The sequence below is a fragment of the Schistocerca piceifrons genome, chromosome 7 (assembly GCF_021461385.2).
Source record: "Schistocerca piceifrons isolate TAMUIC-IGC-003096 chromosome 7, iqSchPice1.1, whole genome shotgun sequence".
NCBI lineage: Eukaryota > Metazoa > Arthropoda > Insecta > Orthoptera > Acrididae > Schistocerca > Schistocerca piceifrons.
The window spans coordinates 130,464,517-130,484,700 of record NC_060144.1 but is presented as its reverse complement, the minus strand read 5'-3'; positions in this window follow the sequence as shown (position 1 = coordinate 130,484,700).

The following is a 20,184-nucleotide window of genomic DNA, read 5'->3' as shown; positions in this document are numbered from 1 at the left end:
ACGTTTATGTTTTGCAGTTTCTTTATTGCTACTTGTTTATGAGTAAACTGCGTTTTCTAGCGCTATGTGAAAAATCTCCACTTTTTAAAATTTCTGCTATAACATCCCTCTGTTTCATGTTACACATCAACAGTTTTTTAATAAAAGCTGAATTAAATATTTACAATTTCAATTTTGCTACAAATAATATTTATTTTTAAGTAACAGACAGGAGGACAACAACGTAGAACAAAAATGTTTCTTATTTTAAAGTGATAGACAAGAGGATAGCTACACAGAACAAAAATGTTCTTTAAGTTACAGACCCTTTACATCTACGATAACTACCTGAAACAAAAATGTTCTGTAGGTTACTAGGCCCTTTCTACATCCTCATTCAGTTTCTACACTGTTCATCAATTCGAGTTCCTAAGGGAACTCTATTAAGATACTAATCTCATATCCAGACAGAGCGATCGAAATGAGGTAACGCCCATAAGGTACGCAATACGCCTAATGTAAATGTAATGCTTGAAACATCCCCTTTGAACAATTCTACAGGACTGTGCTTAAACTGACACACAATATTTTGTTAGCGCAACGCAATCTGACTTTCAAAATTCCCTACAAAAGAATGGCCCTGACTAGCATTAAACTATACCTTTCACAAATCACTTACCTCACAAAAATCTTCGCTGCTCAAGCTACTGCAATACAGCAAGCGCCACTACTGCCAGCTAAATAAAAGATTCAAACTACTAAAGGCACTAACTACTGATAGGGATAGTTAGCGAATGAAAGATATTAATAGAGAACAAACAATGTATTTACCTTGATATCATCATATATAAATATAACAGTTCATGACAAATTACAAAACTCCGCCATCTCTCTCCCCACATCCACCACTGCTGGCGGCTCACCTCCAACTGCGCAACGCTACGCGCTGTTCACATCCAGCTGCCGCTGCCCAACACTACAATGGCAGACAACAATGCAAAATAGCCACAGACTGCACACAGCACAGCCAGTGATTTTCATATTGAGCGCTACGTAACGTTGCCAATAAGAAAACATAAACAGCCTACTTACATAGAGAAAACATAAACAGCCTACTTACATAGAGAAAACATAAACAGCCTACTTACATAGAGAAAACATAAACAGCCTACTTACATAGCCCCCATGCTCCCCACAAAAATTTTTACAAATGGTGTTGGGCACTGGCCAATACAGATTTGACAAAAATTTTTCACAATTACAGTAACAAAGATATAAAATGCACACACTTATTAATATTATGTTGGTCAAAAGATCAAAATTTCTCACAGTCCATAAAGACAGTCCACATTGTTCATCACAGTAAAAATGCAGAGTTTTTCTCAAAGTCCAAGCAGTAAAAGAAAATGCACATAGAAGTAGTGGATTTCCATGCAGTCTTGAAGAAGTAGTGTTGACCTTCCAACGGAAAGACAGTGCTGACTCTCGACATGCAGACAGGTAATGGGCCACAACAGAGCAAACCCACAGCAGAGTCATTCGAAGTTTGGAAGAATATTGGTAGGTAGGTCATCACAGAGCAGACCCACTGGAGTCCTGGTAGAGATTGTGGTATTGGTGGGCCACCAGAGGTGCAGACCCACTGCAGTCCTTGTAGAAATAATGGCGTTGGTAGGTCATCATAGATGCAGACCCACTGTAGTCCTTGTAGAGATAATGGTATTGGTGGGCCATCAGAGGTGCAGACCCACTGTAGTCCTTGTAGAAATAATGGCGTTGGTAGGTCATCATAGATGCAGACCCACTGTAGTCCTTGTAGAGATAATGGTATTGGTGGGCCACCAGAGGTGCAGACCCACTGTAGTCCTGGTAGAGACGGCCAGCAGCCATCCGTTGCGACTGTGCAGGTGCACAATCACCATCGAAGATTCTTGCAGAGAATATAGCAAGTCCATAAACCACCACTTGTGCACTCAGAAAGTTTTTCTTTTAATTGTCCTTAGAACCAGCAATGCTGTTATCCAGTCCCTTGCTGAATTACCAACACACGTGCAAACACTATCAGTCCCTACTTCTCACATATTGTCCACATACTATGACCAACAGAAACGTGTGCAGTGAAATGGAACTTACAAGTTAATAATATCATGAACTGGTGACAATTACAATTTTATAACAGAAGAATACAATAACAAAGGTACAAAATACATCATTAAAGAACATAACAATACAGATAACATTTGTAGTAATATGGGCTTTACAAAAGAATCGAAATAACATATACATAAGTGTTACAGGAATTATGACATAAGTAAATACGTAAAGATCACAAGAACTTTTGAAACATCACCTTCACACATGAGCATTTAAACAGAATGAATAATGTCTAATATCTTTACAAAGTAAATAACATATTATTAATGCCAATTATATTTGAGGATAACAGTATTCCTCATCATAGTGAATGTAGCTTAATATTAAAAGAAGAAAAAATTCTATGAAACTGTACACAGAGACAGGAAGAAAACAAATACACAAGGGTACACAAACACATACTGGGATAACACAAAAGGAAAGGACAGGGTTCGTTTTCAGTGTAACATTTGGTACTGCAGTCCATCCCAAAACTTCATTCTATAGATCTTTCGTCTTATTTCAACCTTTGCTTCCACCAAAAAAATCTTATCCAAGCATGCTTTCTGTATTCTGTTCATATTTCTTTCAAAATAATTATTTCTGATTGTACAATACTCATTTGGGCCCAAATCCTTTTTATATAACTTCGCAATGCATTCTTTACCTATTCTCCATAGTCAGTTTCTCATATAGTCTACCCCCTCTTAAGCTAACTTAAATCTACTGAGCTCAGATGCTAAACTAAGGGACGAGGCAATGCAGCAGCACAAAACAATTAACACAAACATCAATGTCAAAAATACAAATGCCAAAGCAATTGCAATATTACAACTCATATAGGGCACTGTGCAGCAAAAAAAAAAAATAAATCTGGCTTAGCAGAGTAACACAAATTAAAGTTCAGTAGCACTATGCCTGGCAAACAGCGGCTTATATCGAAACATGACATAGCTCAAGTAGAAAAAATAGTACACTAAAGATAACAATGCAGATAAGGCAAATGTATAATCACATCTTAATGTCTAAGTAATTAAAGTGGTGCACCACAAGAAGTTATTCTACCAAAAAGTTACCAATTACTTGAAAAGAAAATTATGAATGCAGTTACTAGTTCCTTCTTATTGTTCTTTCCTTTCCAAGTGCTCCTTTTTTAAAGAATGTGGATCATAAAATAATTATTTAATAGATCTGTTGACAGAAAGTGTTCACATTAGCAAATGCATTTTATTTTATAAAAGCAATGCTGCAACACAGCTGGAAAACAGATGTCAAATGAAATAAGCAACTATGAAAAGCAAAGCATAAAAATATCATTCAGTAGTCATGTGACATTTCATAAGTTAGTAGCTCTCAACTCTCGTAGAAAGACGCTTGTCGTAATCAGGTGTGCAGATGTACGAATATTTCCCATCAATTCATAAGCATTTCAGTAATTAGCACAAAGTGCGAGTAATCATATGTTTTCAAGTAACGAGGGTGTCGCATTAGCGATGAAAGGCACACCCTAATGGCTTGTTCTCCAGGTGTTTGACACGTCCCACGTCCCCTTTTTTTTTCTACCTGTGCCGCTGAAAAGGGCTCGCAATAATGGCTTTTTCTCCAGGCGTCTGACACAGCTGGGTGCCCGCGACGCATTACGTGCAGGTGGTCACTTAACTTTGGTACGGAAATATTTACGACTGCAATTTTCACTAAAGTGACAGTCTCACATAAAAATATTTCACAGGTCAAGAATTAGCGTTGCAAATCTGTAGAAACAAAATCCTATGAATATAACAGTGTCCAAAAAATGTTCAGTGGCATTGTGATACATTCACACATGATTCACACATGTCATAACTCTTAAAGTACGATTCTTGGTTTCCAACATCCTTTTTCACAAGTCAAGAGTCCCTACCCACTATTCATTACTCCTTACCTTATTACACATATACGTATCCATTGACACTCGTCAATATTTCGTCATTATAAATATGAAGCATAATCAAATAACTCATATAGCCTCAGCCTATTAATCGTAAACATACCTCAGCAGCACAATACACATCGTCGTCGTAAAAATAACATCATAACACCTCGGTCAAATCTCAAAATCGTCGTAGCTTCCTCCAATAATTAAAAAAATTCTCTGCTCATGTCAAAAGTGTCATCTGCCTTAAACGTACTTTAAAAATCATGATCTCATACCAAATACATCATTCAAAGCTCTCATAGTATCACAATGATTCCGAAAAAATATGAACAGTTTACAAAGTACAGACAAAATACAGTTTCATAAGTGTGAAGTTATCCAACGGTGTAATTACGTAAACATCTGTCACTGATGTAGTAAAAAAAAGTTTGTCTCTCTCAGTTAAATGATCAGATAGCTGTGTAATTATGTGTTAGAGAAATATGGTACCGATGTGTAAAGTTGTATAAGCAAATACCATATTAGCTAGGGTTCCTTGTGCTTGCCAAACACATGGTACACAAAGTAAGCGTGTACCCCCCTGAGGATTAATTTAATTATACCCTCAGGTGTTACAGATTACAGCAATGAAATGAAATGTATCACTGAAAACTTTCTTTGTAATTCAAAAATCTTTAAAAATAAATGTTTTAAGTACAAAATTAATCACTGAAATGCGTGTCCTGTAGCGCTAAATGTGCATATTGTTGTAAGATAATCTCTGTGAAAGTGTCGTAGTTATTTTCCTCCAAAAGCTAAGTTCTGCAGAAGCCAATGTACTTACCTCATGATAAACAAAAGTGAAATGCTTTGCGTAGAGATATCTTAGTTATTACGCTTATTGTTGTGATGATGAAAGTACTGTGCTGTAACGTATTGTTGTGCTATGGAAAAGGCTGTCTCCTTGTAGCTATACCACAAAAGTTACTAATAAAACATGTTTTGATTTCCAGAAGAATTCAGAAAACTGTGCAGATATAAAACAGATACACCGCAAAAGCAACATTGTAAATTGTCACTCATTAGTAGCGTCGTGATAAAACAGTGAAGTTGTCACATAAACTAACCACTGTGCCACCTGGTATCTCACTGAAAGTACTTTAAATCCAGAATATATTTTCAAGTAAACCAAAATGTTGCATTAAAATCTCATTAGCAGTACTGGTAAATGTTCTAAGTATGTGAGCCTTATAGTCGTTACGTAATCGTACAACAAACAAGCAAGAATGTACACACACAATAACACTGTGACGTCTGTTCACTATAACAATGCATTCGTCATTTCTGTTTAAATAAGTTCTCTTGGTTCTTGATTGGATATTTAACTTCAAACATTGTTGTATGTTAACAGATTCTAAGTCTGACAAAGCATATTAGTAATGTGAAGCGAAAAGTTTTATGGCAATGACAAAGTTAAAAAGCTGATTATCTTTCAATAAACGGTTTTACATGTGAAATGTGGTGTAAACCTTTACTCTTCCTACTATGCAAAGCTCGAGCTTCAACGGAATTATCATGTCGTATACGTCGGTAAAGAATACTGGAATTTTGCTCAAGGTTAGCGTCAATGTTATTTTTCTCTGAGCCAGCCGGCGCACGCGGCTGCCTGCGGTGTGAGTCATTGTCTGTTTCTTTGTTGGCGCGCGTCGTTACTGGGATTAGGAGACCTAACTTCCACAAATTCACCTTGCCGAGAGGGCCCAGCTCTGTTAGAATCCCGCCAGTTCTGATGAAATTCAGGTCTGTCGTTTTGTCGGTAGTTTACATAGTTTCTTGTTTGTTGGTCATGTGGTGGAGAATTTCTCCCTGAATCGTAACTCTGCGCCGAACTGTTGCGTCTGAAGTTATTCTGCCTCCCTTGATAATACTTGTTTTGGTTCCCATATTGTCTGTTTCTCTGATTGTCTCTGTGATAGTCATTACTACGGAAATGCGGTCTTTCTCTGTAACTATTATTACTCTGCCAACGGTTGTCGTACGGGTGGTGTCTATTTTGGTCACGATTTGCGTTGTAAGAATAGACCAGTCGTGTCTGATTATTGTTTCTGTCGTCACGGAATTGTGACGGATGTGACCTGTAGTGATTGTTTTCCTGTTTTCGCATCCCGCGACGGTATGTGTCAATTTCCAGTTCTTGTAACAGTCCCTGAAATGCTTCAATGTCGTCTTTGCAACGTCCTGCTAAAATAATATGTCGTAAATGTTTAGGCAGTTTGATTAAGCAAATGCGGATGAGTTCTGAGGGGCTGTATGGGTTTGACAGGTATTGATTCTTGTGCAACATGTCTTCAAAATATTTCACAAGACTGGAAAATTCAGATTGTTCGAAGTGTTTCATCATTATGATGTTATGTTTTACACGGTCTTGTGTAGCTTGAGACCAATATGCTGAGAGGAAGGCATGGTAAAACTCTCCTTCACTGTGGCAATCGTGAATGACCGATCGCATTCTTACAGCTGGTTCATTCTCTAAGTAGCCACACATAAATTCTAATCTGTGTTCCAACGACCAGTTGGGAGGAAAACAATGAAAGAATTGATGGAGCCATGCTTGTGGATGAATGTCGTTGCCAGAATTCTTAAATGTTTTGAATTTACGTGTAGTAATGAACAGCTTATAGTCAAAATCGTCATGTCGGCGAGTCGCATATCGGTCATTGTTAGGTCGTGTCGGCCGTTCCATCTCAAAATTCGGTGCACATTGCCAATTTCTTTCATAACTTCCGAAATGCCCTGTGTTATTATTTTGTGTCTGTTCCGTATTTGTATGTCCCTCTTCCCGTATTGGGGCGCGAGTGTCCTCTGAAATACGTAATTCTTGTACTACTTGTGCCAACTGATCTTGCACTTCCCGGATTTCTCTTTTGTACTGTGTATTGATTTGATTTTGATTCTGTTTGAATTTTCTAATTTGTTCATACTCTTCAGTGTCCATGAAGGCTACAGGTGTTGTGTCATTCAGATCATCATCTACCTTTGTAGATAAGTTAGTGAACTGATCTGAAAGTTCGGCTACTTTATCCGATAGTGAAATCATTTCCTCTCTATGTTTTTCTGAACCAAGTTTCAGAGTGTCCATTTGTGTTGCAATCGTGTCTACTGTGACCTTTAAGTTTTCCTGAGTTTTTGCAAGTTGCATAACCGTATCGGTAGATGCAACTGAGTCAAATTTTGCTTGCAAGGTCTCATGATTTTCATGAACAATAGTTTGCAGTTCTTTTATAGCTGCTTCGTGATTCTGTAGTGCATTTTCATGACGCGAAAAAATAGGTTGGAAATGCTCACAAATTTGTGTTTTTACGTCATTACAGACTTTTTGACATTTCGATTCAATGTGATGTAACTCAGCAGTTAAATCCTCACGTGTTCGTTCAAGAGTTTGCTCCAATGAGTCTAACTTTTTAAGATTTTGTTCCATTGTGTCTAACTTTTGAAGCTTTTGCTGTGTTTGTCTCTGATTTTGTTCCATTGTGTCTAACTTTTTGAGATTTTGTTCCACTGTGTCTAACTTTTTAAGATTTTGTCCCATTTGTCTCTGATTTTGTTCCATTTGTTGCATTAATTGCAATAATACTGTATTAGTGTCTGGAATCTGTTTCTCTACGCTTTTCGGCAGTGCATTTGCACCGGCAACATTCACATTTTGACAAGCAGAAAATGCGTCTTGACTTATTTGAGAAAACGGTGATAACCCAAAACCTGAATCTACAGTATTTGCGAAATTGTGTCCTGTCATTTCGGATTCCTGAGGCGAGCTGTTGCCGACCGATCGATCGATAATGCTTCCCTCTTCACTAATTGTTTCACTGTCCGTGCCATTGTTTGCCGCCCGCTCCATTTCCCTATGCACGATTACCAAATTACTACTTTGAACATCAGTTAATTCATTACTCTGCGGCGCTAACACACTGCCTTCGTCTTCACTGTCATTTCTCAGTTTACTTTGGAGCCTAGTATTACGTTTTTCACACGCCATTATTGTCACAGTATTTCACACGACAACACAGAAAAACACAATTTGAAGAGCAAAATAAAATAACGTAGCAATGGAAATAATGTCTAGTTAATTGCAGCTGCGAAATACTTGGTGCAAATCTACATGCATGCCACAACTGTTTTACTATACAACAATGAAAGACTGCAACCACAAAGGAAATTCTCTCTATAATTACGCGCTAGCAATAAACAAAATCTACACTAATTACACAAACTACAAGAAAAAATCAGAAGATTCCAGTGAGGTATCCTCGGCTAAGGGTCGACATATGAAACATCCCCTTTGAACAATTTTACAGGACTGTGCTTAAACTGACACACAATATTTTGTTAGCGCAACGCAATCTGACTTTCAAAATTCCCTACAAAAGAATGGCCCTGACTAGCATTAAACTATACCTTTCACAAATCACTTACCTCACAAAAATCTTCGCTGCTCAAGCTACTGCAATACAGCAAGCGCCACTACTGCCAGCTAAATAAAAGATTCAAACTACTAAAGGCACTAACTACTGATAGGGATAGTTAGCGAATGAAAGATATTAATAGAGAACAAACAATGTATTTACCTTGATATCATCATATATAAATATAACAGTTCATGACAAATTACAAAACTCCGCCATCTCTCTCCCCACATCCACCGCTGCTGGCGGCTCACCTCCAACTGCGCAACGCTACGCGCTGTTCACATCCAGCTGCCGCTGCCCAACACTACAATGGCAGACAACAATGCAAAATAGCCACAGACTGCACACAGCACAGCCAGTGATTTTCATATTGAGCGCTACGTAACGTTGCCAATAAGAAAACATAAACAGCCTACTTACATAGAGAAAACATAAACAGCCTACTTACATAGAGAAAACATAAACAGCCTACTTACATAGAGAAAACATAAACAGCCTACTTACATAGAGAAAACATAAACAGCCTACTTACATGCTTTTACAATCTTAACTGACCAAGACTACTACGAATACTGCCGTAGTTTACGCTTACTTATGATAGTATATGTCTTACTTTCGGTAGACTAGTTTTACAACTATAAGCATGGCTAATGTCGCTCAGTGATTGGTTGCACTCCCCTACCGTTGTTAAGTCTTTACAGCGACGACGAGGACTTTCTTAGCTCTAGGTTTGTCCTTTCCACGTGGCACTAATGGGAAGACATGGAAAGATACGTCTCCTTCCGCATCTAGTTGAGCCGCACACAAAAATATTTGATTTTCTGGGAGCTATTTGCTTTTAAGCTTATAAAGTTGCTTAATATGGGGGAGAGTGGTGTACTTGGAGGATAGTTTTGTGGACTGGAAAGACAGCCAATCCACGAGGACGGGAGGCCGAAGGGCACGCCTTTAAGCTCACGCAGGATGGCGTGAGGTCTGGAACAGGACAAGGTCTTTATAGTAGCAAAAATAGTACGTAGGTTCTGGGATACTTAACTTTAATCCATAATTGGTGAACATCGGTCTGACGGTACATGCATCACAAGATAAATAGCAATTGATAATGGCGCCTTTCTAGGTCGTAGCAAATGACGTAGCTGAAGGCTATGCCAACTATCGTCTCGGCAAATGAGAGCGTAATTTGTCAGTGAACCATCGCTAGCAAAGTCGGCTGTACAACTGGGCGAGTGCTAGGAAGTCTCTCTAGACCTGCCGTGTGGCGGCGCTCGGTCTGCAATCACTGACAGTGGCGACACGCGGGTCCGACGTATACTAACGGACCGCGGCCGATTTAAAGGCTACCACCTAGCAAGTGTGGTGTCTGTCGGTGACACCACATTCCTACCCCGCAAATCGGCGTACCGTTGTGTTATACGGCTTCCGCCCGCCGTGGGGAGGACCCCATGTTGACGTATGCGACGAGGTGGGGAGCCTAACAACAGGCGAGGCTGTGCCACCCGCACTCTGCCATTCGGTCCGAGGGGAGCTAGGAAACGCCTGAAAACCTAGTCCAGGGTGCACGCCAACATGCGGTGTATGCGCCCGTAGAGAGACAGGCGGGGCCGAAGGGTTGACCTCCATCGGGTCGGAGCACCCGACGGGCGAAGACGTCCTAAGGTCCGGAGCTGGCAAGAAGTCCATGGCGGAGGACAACGGGTCACGGGAAGCGATCGGCGGCGCGGAACCCAGGGAGCCGCCCGGCGGTTGCAGCGACGCGTCCATTGCGGGCGTCGCCGGCGGGAGAACAGGCGGCGGCGCGTCGCCATGGGGCAAAATGGAAGGCAGCGTCGGTAACACCTGGGGATGAGGCGAGCCAGTAGATGGGTCCCCAGGGCGCTGACCGGACGGCACCGTCGCTGAAAGCAGGCGGGGAGCGGCAGAACCCAGGCGACGACAGAGGCGCAGCTGAGTGAGATGCCGACGCACCTCACCAGAGGCCCCTAAAACCAGATACATAGCGCGGCCGAGGCAGCGAAGAATGCGCCCTGCGAGCCAACGCCGCGATCCTCGATAGTTGCGACAGTATACAACGTCGCCTGGGGCAAAAGCAGGTGTCTGCCGCTGCACAGGAACCTGATGCGGCGGATGTAGCAAAGACATCAAGGTTCGATGAGGGCGACCGTGGAGCAAATCAGCCGGCGAGCGACCATCTCGGGGCTGAGAGCGATACGTGGACAAAAAGAGCAATAACGCGTCCTCCCGAGAAGGAGACTCTTTCAACTTCAACATCTGTGACTTGAAAGTCCAGACCAATCGTTCAGCGGCACCGTTTGACTGTGCCGAAAACGGCGCGGACGGCAGATGTTTAATACCATTGGCCTTGCAGAATGACTGAAATTCTGCGGACATGAATTGTGGGCCATTGTCGGAAACAATAAAAAATGGTTCAAATGGCTCTGAGCACTATGGGACTCAACTGCTGAGGTCATTAGACCCCTAGAACTTAGAACTAGTTAAACCTAACTAACCTAAGGACATCACAAACATCCATGCCCAAGGCAGGATTCGAACCTGCGACCGTGGTGGTCTTGCGGTTCCAGACTGCAGAGCCTTTAACCGCATGGCCACTTCAGCCGGCTCGGAAACAATAGTCTGTGGAAGACCTTCAATGCAAAAGATAGAGGATAACGCTAGGATGGTGGCAAATGACGTCGTGGAAGACATCCGTACAACAAAAGGAAAATTGCTGAATGAATATACCACAACCAACCATCGAGCATTCCAGAACGGACCAGCAAAATCGATGTGTAAGCATTGCCAAGGGGAAGTGGCTTTTGGCCATGCAAAAAATTTCCGTGGTGGTGCGGATTGTTGTTCGGCAGACGCCATGCAAGAAGAGCACATATTCGTAATCGCGGCATCGATTCCGAACCAAGTACAGTGCTTACGAGCAAGTTGTTTCGGTCTCACTATACCCCAATGTCCTTGGTGGAGAAGCTGTAAGACAGAGGACTGTAACGAACGTGGGACCACGACCCTGGACTGATCATTATCAGAACGCAACAGCAAAACACCACGTCGTCTAAAAAGGCTCTCCTTGTGAGCAAAAAATCGGCGAACCAACGGATCCTCGATCCGTGACTTTGACAAGGGCCATTGCGTAGCATCAAAACGCAGAACGGTAGCAAGGACAGGGTCTGCAGCTGTGGCTGTATCTACACGACGAAAATCAATCGGAAACGATTCGACCACGTCATCGGTTTCCGCATCAATGAACATGCAAGCAAGTTCGGAGGAATCGAATGCTCTACCCTCAGCAACAGGCAAACGGGACAACGCATTGGCGTTTCCGTGCGTAACAGTGGACCGATACAAGATATCGTAGCGGTACTGCGAGAGGAAAATAGACCAGCGAATGAATTTCTGCGCTGTCCGTGGAGGTACAGGCTTGGTCGGATGAAAAAGCGATGTCAAAGGTTTGTGGTCTGTAATGATGGTAAAGTGACGACCATACAAGAAATCATGAAACTTAGTAACACCAAAGACGAGAGCCAAAGCTTGTTTCTCGATCTGTGAATAATTTCTTTGCGCAGAAGAGAGCAATTTGGACGCAAAGGCAATAGGGCGATCGTGCGATCCATCTTTGTGCGCAAGCACAGCACCGATCCCGAAATCCGATGCATCCACCATCAACGAAAGGGGCTTCCGGGGATCGAATGGCGTAAGGCAAGTATTGGAAAGCAACGCCGATTTCAACTGGCGAAAGGCGCGTTCGCATTCCGTCGTCCAGACGAACTGAACACCTTTACGGCGTAAGCGATGAAGCGGAGCTGAAATGGAAGAGGCATGGCGCACATAGCGATGATAGTAATTTATTTTTCCCAGCACACTCTGTAGCTGCTTCAAATTCTGCGGCGAAGCAAGTCTTGTATGGCACGGGGGTGCTCTGGACTGGGATGTATGCCTTGGGCATTAAGTACATGTCCCAGATATGGCAAGTCACGAGCAAAAAACACACATTTGTCCTTCCGCAAGCGAAGACCATTTCGTCGCAAGACCTGAAATAAGGTTCTGAGATTGGATAAATGTTCTTCTTCCGTCTTTCCGGAGATCACAATATCGTCCAGATAGTTTGCTGCAGTAGGGACCGACGCACAAACAGTTTGCAGATATTGCTGAAACAATGCAGGGGCGGATGCACACCCGAATGGCAGTCGTTTGAATCGGTACAAACCAAGATGCGTGTTGACCACCAAAACGCGCTGGGATTCTTCGTCCACCGGTATTTGCTAGTACGCATCTGCTAGGTTCAACTTCGAAAAATATTTACCCGGGCACAGTTTGTCAAAAAGATCTTCCGGGCAGGGTAAAGGAAAAGTTGCAGTCACTAGTAGTGGATTCACTGTTGCCTTGAAGTCCACACAAAGTCTCAATTTTCCGGAAGGTTTTGGCAAAATTACTAAGGGTGATGCCCAGAGAGAAGCCTGCACACGTTCAATTACACCTTGTGATTCCAAATCGTTTAATGTTCTTGCGACCTCATAACGCAATGCGTGGGGAACATTGCGCGCTCTGAAAAATTTCGGTTGCGCGTTGACTTTCAGTTCCAAATGTGCTTTATAGTTCTTAGCGCAACCAAGGCCCGGTGCAAAAATGTCTGCAAACTCTTCGCATAGACGAGAAACACTGTCGGAAGGCACAGTTGGGTTCACTGATAGGACCTGATTGACTATAGACAAGTTAAACAACTGAAATAAATCTAAACCAAACAAGTTCACAGCAGAAGAAGAACGAAGGACGTACAATGACACAAGTTCTGTTTGTCCTTTGTATGTTGCAAGAAGGCTGCACTGTCCTAACACAGGGACTGCTTGTCCTGAATAACTGCTGAGCTTAACATTTGCGGCATGCAACGGAGGTGTGCCCAGCTGTTTGTACATGTCCTGATTGATCAGTGAAACTGCAGCTCCGGTATCGAGCTGGAATGGTATCACTTTGCCGTGAATGTCCAAGTCGACAAAAAGTTTATTGTCCTGCCAACGACAAGAGCGACTGTCTCGTGCAACGTGAACTGACACTGGTACAGAATCACTTGCGACTTGACGGGATTTCCGGCGATGTCGACACACACTATTTGTGGGACGAACACAGTCACCGTTAGAGAATGTGGCACTGGGCGGAGTGGAATGAACTACATGAATTTCCATCGGCAAAGGTTCACAAGCCGGAGTATCCTTGGTTCGATGCCGATTCCGGCGCGAAGCAAAGGGCCTGGAATGGTTGTGAGTCTTCGATCTGAGCTTTTTCTGGCAAACACTTTGAACATGTCCTTTTTTATTACAGAAAAAGTAAATAGCTTGGCGTGACGGGCAATTCTCACGTGAATGTCTAGCAGCACACCGCGGGCATGATTTCACTGCATTTGCTTGCTGGCACGGGACACGTGGCTGAGAGCTAGGTGGCTTTGGCGGGGCCGGGCGTGAGGACTGTTTACTGTTCCGTGCAGCTCGCCCGGCGGGCCTGTTAATGTGACACACGGGTGGTGAAGTTTCAAATGAAGCATGAGCAAAGTCAAGTGTGTCCTGCCAATCCAATATGTCCATCACTTGTTGAAGGGAGGGATTGACTAGTTTCAAAATCTGTTCCCTTATACGAACATCAGAAACGTTCTGTGCAATTGCATCATGCACCATAGTATCTGAATAAGGGAGTCCACATTCACACTCAAAAGCACAATCCCTAGTAAGGCCTTGCAAAGTTGCAACCCACTCCCTATTAAACTGACCGGCCATACGTTTTGTACGGAAGAAGGTATACCTTTTTGCAACTACATTGACTGATTCTTTGAAATATGCATCTAATGCAGACAAAAGTTTGTCGTAGGACAGAGTTGCTACGTCGCGTCGGGGAAATAATTTCACTATCACACGCTACGTCTGGACGCCGACGGATGCTAACGAAAAAGGCTGCCGCTCATTACCTTGAATTCTGTAGGCGGCGAGATGGAATCCAAATTGGTGAGACCACTCCGTCCAGCTTTCCAGTGCCGCATCAAAAGGACGAAAAGGTGGTGCAATTGCGTGTTGTGGCTGCGTGAGCGGTGAAGCGGCAGCTGCCGCATCGTTTTGCATTGCACGTTGACCCTGGACGAGCTGTCCAAGTGCATCCAGTAAGGCCTGCGTCTGCTGGTTCTGTAAGCGATAAAATTCGGACAGTACATCTGGAGATTGTGGCGAAGCCATTACACAAGTAAATCAGGGTAACAGCAAGACGAACGCAAAATCCTCGTCGTCAACTTTCGTGGACTGGCAAGACAGCCAATCCATGGGTACGGGAGGCCGAAGGGCACGCCTTTAAGCTCACGCAGGATGGCGTGAGGTCTGAAACAGGTCAAGGTCTTTATAGTAGCAAAAATAGTACGTAGGTTCTGGGATACTTAACTTTAATCCATAATTGGTGAACATCGGTCTGACGGTACATGCATCACAAGATAAATAGCAATTGATAATGGCGCCTTGCTAGGTCGTAGCAAATGACGTAGCTGAAGGCTATGCTAACTATCGTCTCGGCAAATGAGAGCGTAATTTGTCAGTGAACCATCGCTAGCAAAGTCGGCTGTACAACTGGGCGAGTGCTAGGAAGTCTCTCTAGACCTGCCGTGTGGAGGCGCTCGGTCTGCAATCACTGACAGTGGCGACACGCGGGTCCGACGTATACTAACGGACCGCGGCCGATTTAAAGGCTACCACCTAGCAAGTGTGGTGTCTGGCGGTGACACCACAGATAGTGTACGAGAATCAAGTGAAGGTCGGCACACTAGCGACCACCATAAGTAGTTTCCGGCATTTTTCATTGTTTTTGTTGCTATGGGACATGTGTTTCGTGCAGCGTTTGTACGTATTACTAGTTCGATATAGTTACGTACTGTATAATGTATGAAACCAATTTGTTGGATGTGGTTATTTCTTTATTTCAGAATTTTATAGTGAGCAAATTCTGCATATTTTTAAAAAGAAGTTACATTATGTGTGAACGGTTAAACCATACCTCGCCAATCGTGCAGCATCTTGTACCTTGAAACGGAAGATCCTTTACATTGTAAAATGTGCTGTTTGCTAATGAACTTAGTTTCCTTAATGTCTCAACAATTTTCCCTGTCTCGAAAATGTAAATTTGTATTTGTTGTCAACAGCTTCTATTTCTACATGTTTTTCAGATGTAAATACAGTTTCTCAAAAAAATGGCTCTGAGCACTATGGGACTTAACATCTGAGGTCATCAGTCCCCTAGAACGTAGAACTACTTAAACCTAACTAACCTAAGGACAGCACACACATTCATGCCCGAGGCAGGGTTCGAACCTGCGACCGTAGCGGTCGTGCGGTTCCAGACTGAAGCGCCTAGAACCGCTCGGACACACCGGTCGGTCTACAGTTTCTCACATTTGGAAAAGTCTTACTTTTCCGAGCAGTGTTTGTATTTTCAGAAAAAGCTGCAGTACACATAAAGTGAATGCTGTCGTTACAAAATGGAATACGAAAAATATATTACACTTCTATTACAACGTTGGCTAAAGGCGAAAATCTGTAAGGTGTTCCAAGGTACCACACGCTGCCACCAATGTGCCCGAAAAGTGCGTGCGGTCGTTCTATTCGTAATTTGACCGCCTGTCAGAGTCTGTGATACGAAATTGATTGTCTGGATTTATAAAAGGCTCTTTTTTGTAGGTGTTGGAAGTAATGGTCACCTTGATTCCGTCAACACGAGCGTGAATCGCCCTGGGAAAGTCTATGATCTACAATAGCAACAATATTTACGCAGTTATTGTGACCCACGTGTTTTGTAAATAAGACTCGTCTACACAAGGAAAAACTGTCCCACATCTCCTTGCTCATGCAAAATGTTCTATTATAACTGTTGAGTGCATGGCGATCTTTGAACACTTTGAACGTGTAATGTATTGCCTGATTTAAATAAGCGAAAACACACGAAACAAGAAGGTTGTGGCATCCACCACACAAATTCAGTTGTATGTTGATGCTGGTGTCCTCAAATTAGGGGGGAAGGAGTCGGGGGAGAGCGGAGGACAAGACGGAAAATTTCCCTCTCCCTGCACTCAGGAGTACAGACTATTTGATCGTTATAAGATTCTCGTGCTACACATAAATAATTGTGATTCAACGAGGGGCGTTCAATAATTAACGCAACACTTTTTTTTCTCTGCCAATTTCGCTTGGAGAAAGTGGGGCATTTGTCGTAGGACATCGTGGAATACTACTGCAAGAGCCCCTATAGTTTCATGAAGTTCCAATAGGTGGCAGCGCTATACGTAACCTTCAAAATGGCGCCTGTAGCGGAGGTGCGTCCCAAGCGGAACTGTCACTGAGTTTCTTTTGGCGAAAAACCACAGTAACGCAGATATTCATAGTGCTTGCAGAATGACTACGGAGACCTGGTAGCGAACAAAAACACGTGAGTCGTAGGGCGAGGCGGCTGTCATCATAGCAACAAGGTCGCGCAAACTTGTGTGATTCCCCCCGTGCGAGGTAGTCGGCCGTGCCCGTTTGAAAGGAACCATCCCGGCATGTGCCTGGAGCGATTTAGGGAAATGACGGAAAACCTAAATCAGGATGGCCGGACGCGGGATGGAACCGTCGTCCTCCCGAATGCGAGTCCAGTGTCTAACCACTGCACCACCTCGCTCGGTCTCCTAATGTGATTTCCCCCCTTAAGCAGTATATGGATGGTGGGGAGGTTATTGATGCATCAAGACGTTGTCTCCGGCGTCAACCAGTGAAATGGTACCACGCAGGCATACAGCCCCTCCCAGTAAGGTGGCGTCAGATCGTCACATTTTATCTGTTGCTTCCTCCATGAGGTGCAGAAAGGGACGCACGAATTCCGGCGACAATTCTGAGCATAAAAAATGTGGGTGCAGTACATGGCCGATCACCCGTCATACGGGGCATCCTTGTCCCCCTGCTGCACCTCTTAGTTACGGCAACATCTTGCCATTAGTCTAGAAGAGAGGGAGAAAAGTTTGGAATTTCAGGATTGAGGAGATGTATTCCCCATAAGATGGGGCCTTATTATATTTACGGGGCGAAACACAGCGCAGTATAAACCTACGAATTCTCCAGTCCAGTTGACACAGTTGCGTAATGATGTGTTAAACTGAGAAGACGACGGTTATCTGGGTCCAGACGTTGGCTGTTAACAGTCAGGTGAATGCGTGGTGGCGGTTCTTTGGGACATCACGCGGAATCCGCAGCAATGTTAGATATTATGTAAACTGAAAGTGGATGGAGCAGAAAGGAAAGGAATGGGAAGGGACTGTTGATGTCAGCTGCATCGGGACTTAATGCGGCATCAGCGACGATGAGTGAAAGTGTGTGCCGGTTCTACTGGCTAATCTGAGAGTCGTTCTGAGAGGTTCGAATGCTGAACATGGGATACAGCTAACCCAAAAACGCAGATTTCAAAACGCGTACTGTTCATGTGTAATTGTTATAGTCAAAATTTTAAAAACAGCGGAAAATGTTGCAATAAATCGTTTAATATGATAAGACGTCAAGTTTTGTAACCTCACAGTGTCGTAGATAACATCAGAGTCAAGTAATTGTTTCGAGAAGTTTTCTCCCTTTGACTCCTGCTGTGATGCGAGTTGGCAACCGTTATGTTCCGAGGAGCCAAATGTTACATCTTACCTTTTAATTTAAATTTATCCATGTTATATGGATGTCGTTTGAGGTCTGCGACTGTATTATAATATTATGTGGAATAATTATATACTGCTGCAGTTACTTTTTATTAATATTTTAGTAGCACAATGCATTTCGGCAGCATTATACAATTACTTATACATCAGCTGATAGGTTATGTACATTAGCTGTGCGTGCCAGTGGGGTTAAGAATCCAAAAATAAACCTGTGTGGAACGATAAATCTGCTACAGTATGTACATTATGAATAGCGTGATTAGGTAATATATATTAATACGTTTACTTAGATTTATGGTGGCGATGGCGATTTCATGTGTGCCAGAAAATGAAATCTCCATCAAAAATGTAAGTAAACGTATTATTATATATTACCAAATCATGCTGTTCACATACTGTACACACTGTAACAGATTTATCGTTCCACACAGGTTTATCTTTCGATTCTTAACCCCAATCACACACACAGCTAATGTACATAACCTGTCAGCTGATGTATAAGTAATTGTATAATGCACTTGATGATGGCAGCATGCTTCCGAAATGCATTGTGCTAGTAAAATATTAGTAAAAAGTGACTGCAGCAGTATATAATTATTCCACATACATCTTTACTGTTAATGATAAATGGGTGGAAGATGGCCAAAGGCTCTGTCGCAATAGGAATCTGGGCAGGCATGTAAAAGATTAGTTAACACAAGTGAATTTTAAATAAATATGATTTACTCAACTTGTGTGAAAGATCTGCTACATAATTGACAACATGGGACAGCCGTGGCTTGCTAAAAGCAGAGGCTCAACAAGGTCGTGCGTCTATATACACTGAATGTTTTCCTGTAGACCTAGCTAGCAACAAGTCGGTGTAAAGTTCGGCACCACCTAGTGACACAGAAGTAATCTCAACTAGAAGACCTGTGCCCAGCTGCCCGCCGCCTATAACACCGTCCTGGCGGTCTTCATTAGTTTGCGGCCTGGAGGTTCTTCATTGGTGATGATGTCCAAAATGCCGCTCGCGGCGACCTTAGAAATCTTAGAGACACCGGATCCGGCGGTATCGATAAGGTATGATACCCACAATTCCACTTTGCGAAGTATGAATAAAAGGATACCTTAATGGTTAGTTTTTGTAGATGAAACTTCCTGACAGATTAAAACTGTGGGCCGGACCTAGACTCGAACTCGGGACCATTGCCTTTCGCGGGCAAGTGCTCTATCATCTGAGCTACCCAAGCACGACTCACGCCGCGTCCTCACAGCTTTACTTCCGCCAGTACCTCGTCTTGTACTTTCCAAACTTCAGAGAAGCTCTCCTGCGAACATTCTTGAAATATCCCCCAGGCTGTGGCTAAGCCATGTCTCCGCAGTATCCTTTCTTCCAGGTTCGCAGGAGAACTTCTGTGAAGTTTGGAAAGTAAGAAACGAGGTACTGGCGTAAGTAAAACTGTGAGGAGGGGGCGTGTGTCGTGCTTGGGTAGCTCAGATGCTAGAGCACTTGCCCGGGAAAGGCAATAGTCCCGAGTTCGAGTATCGGTCCGGCACACAGTTTTAATCCGCCAGGTAGTTTCATATCAGAGCACACTCCGGTGCAGAGTGAAACTCTCATTCCAGTTTTGTAGATACCTAGTAGTGTTTTTCTTAATCAGTCTGAATTTAATTTTCTGGTGGAGATCTTTAATATTCAGTGCCAGCATTTTTGCAATATAAATAAAAATATATGTTGTGAATATTTTATAGATACATTGCACAACAAGATGGATACCCTGCATTTAACTTCCTGAAGTTGAGAATTCAGGTCGTTAAATCTGCAGAGTCCTTTTTTGTATTAATCACATACAAAATCGATTTTGCTAATAAAACATCTTAATTTTGTCAGTTTGAGAGCAATCTACCTTCAAAAAATTATACTGAGTGGTTAAATGTCAATCGACTGAGATAAAATAAGATTTATGTGTATCCCGCTAAATTTTATTCTCGTGGAATGACGCGTTTGCAAGACTGACCGAATGAAGAGTTAC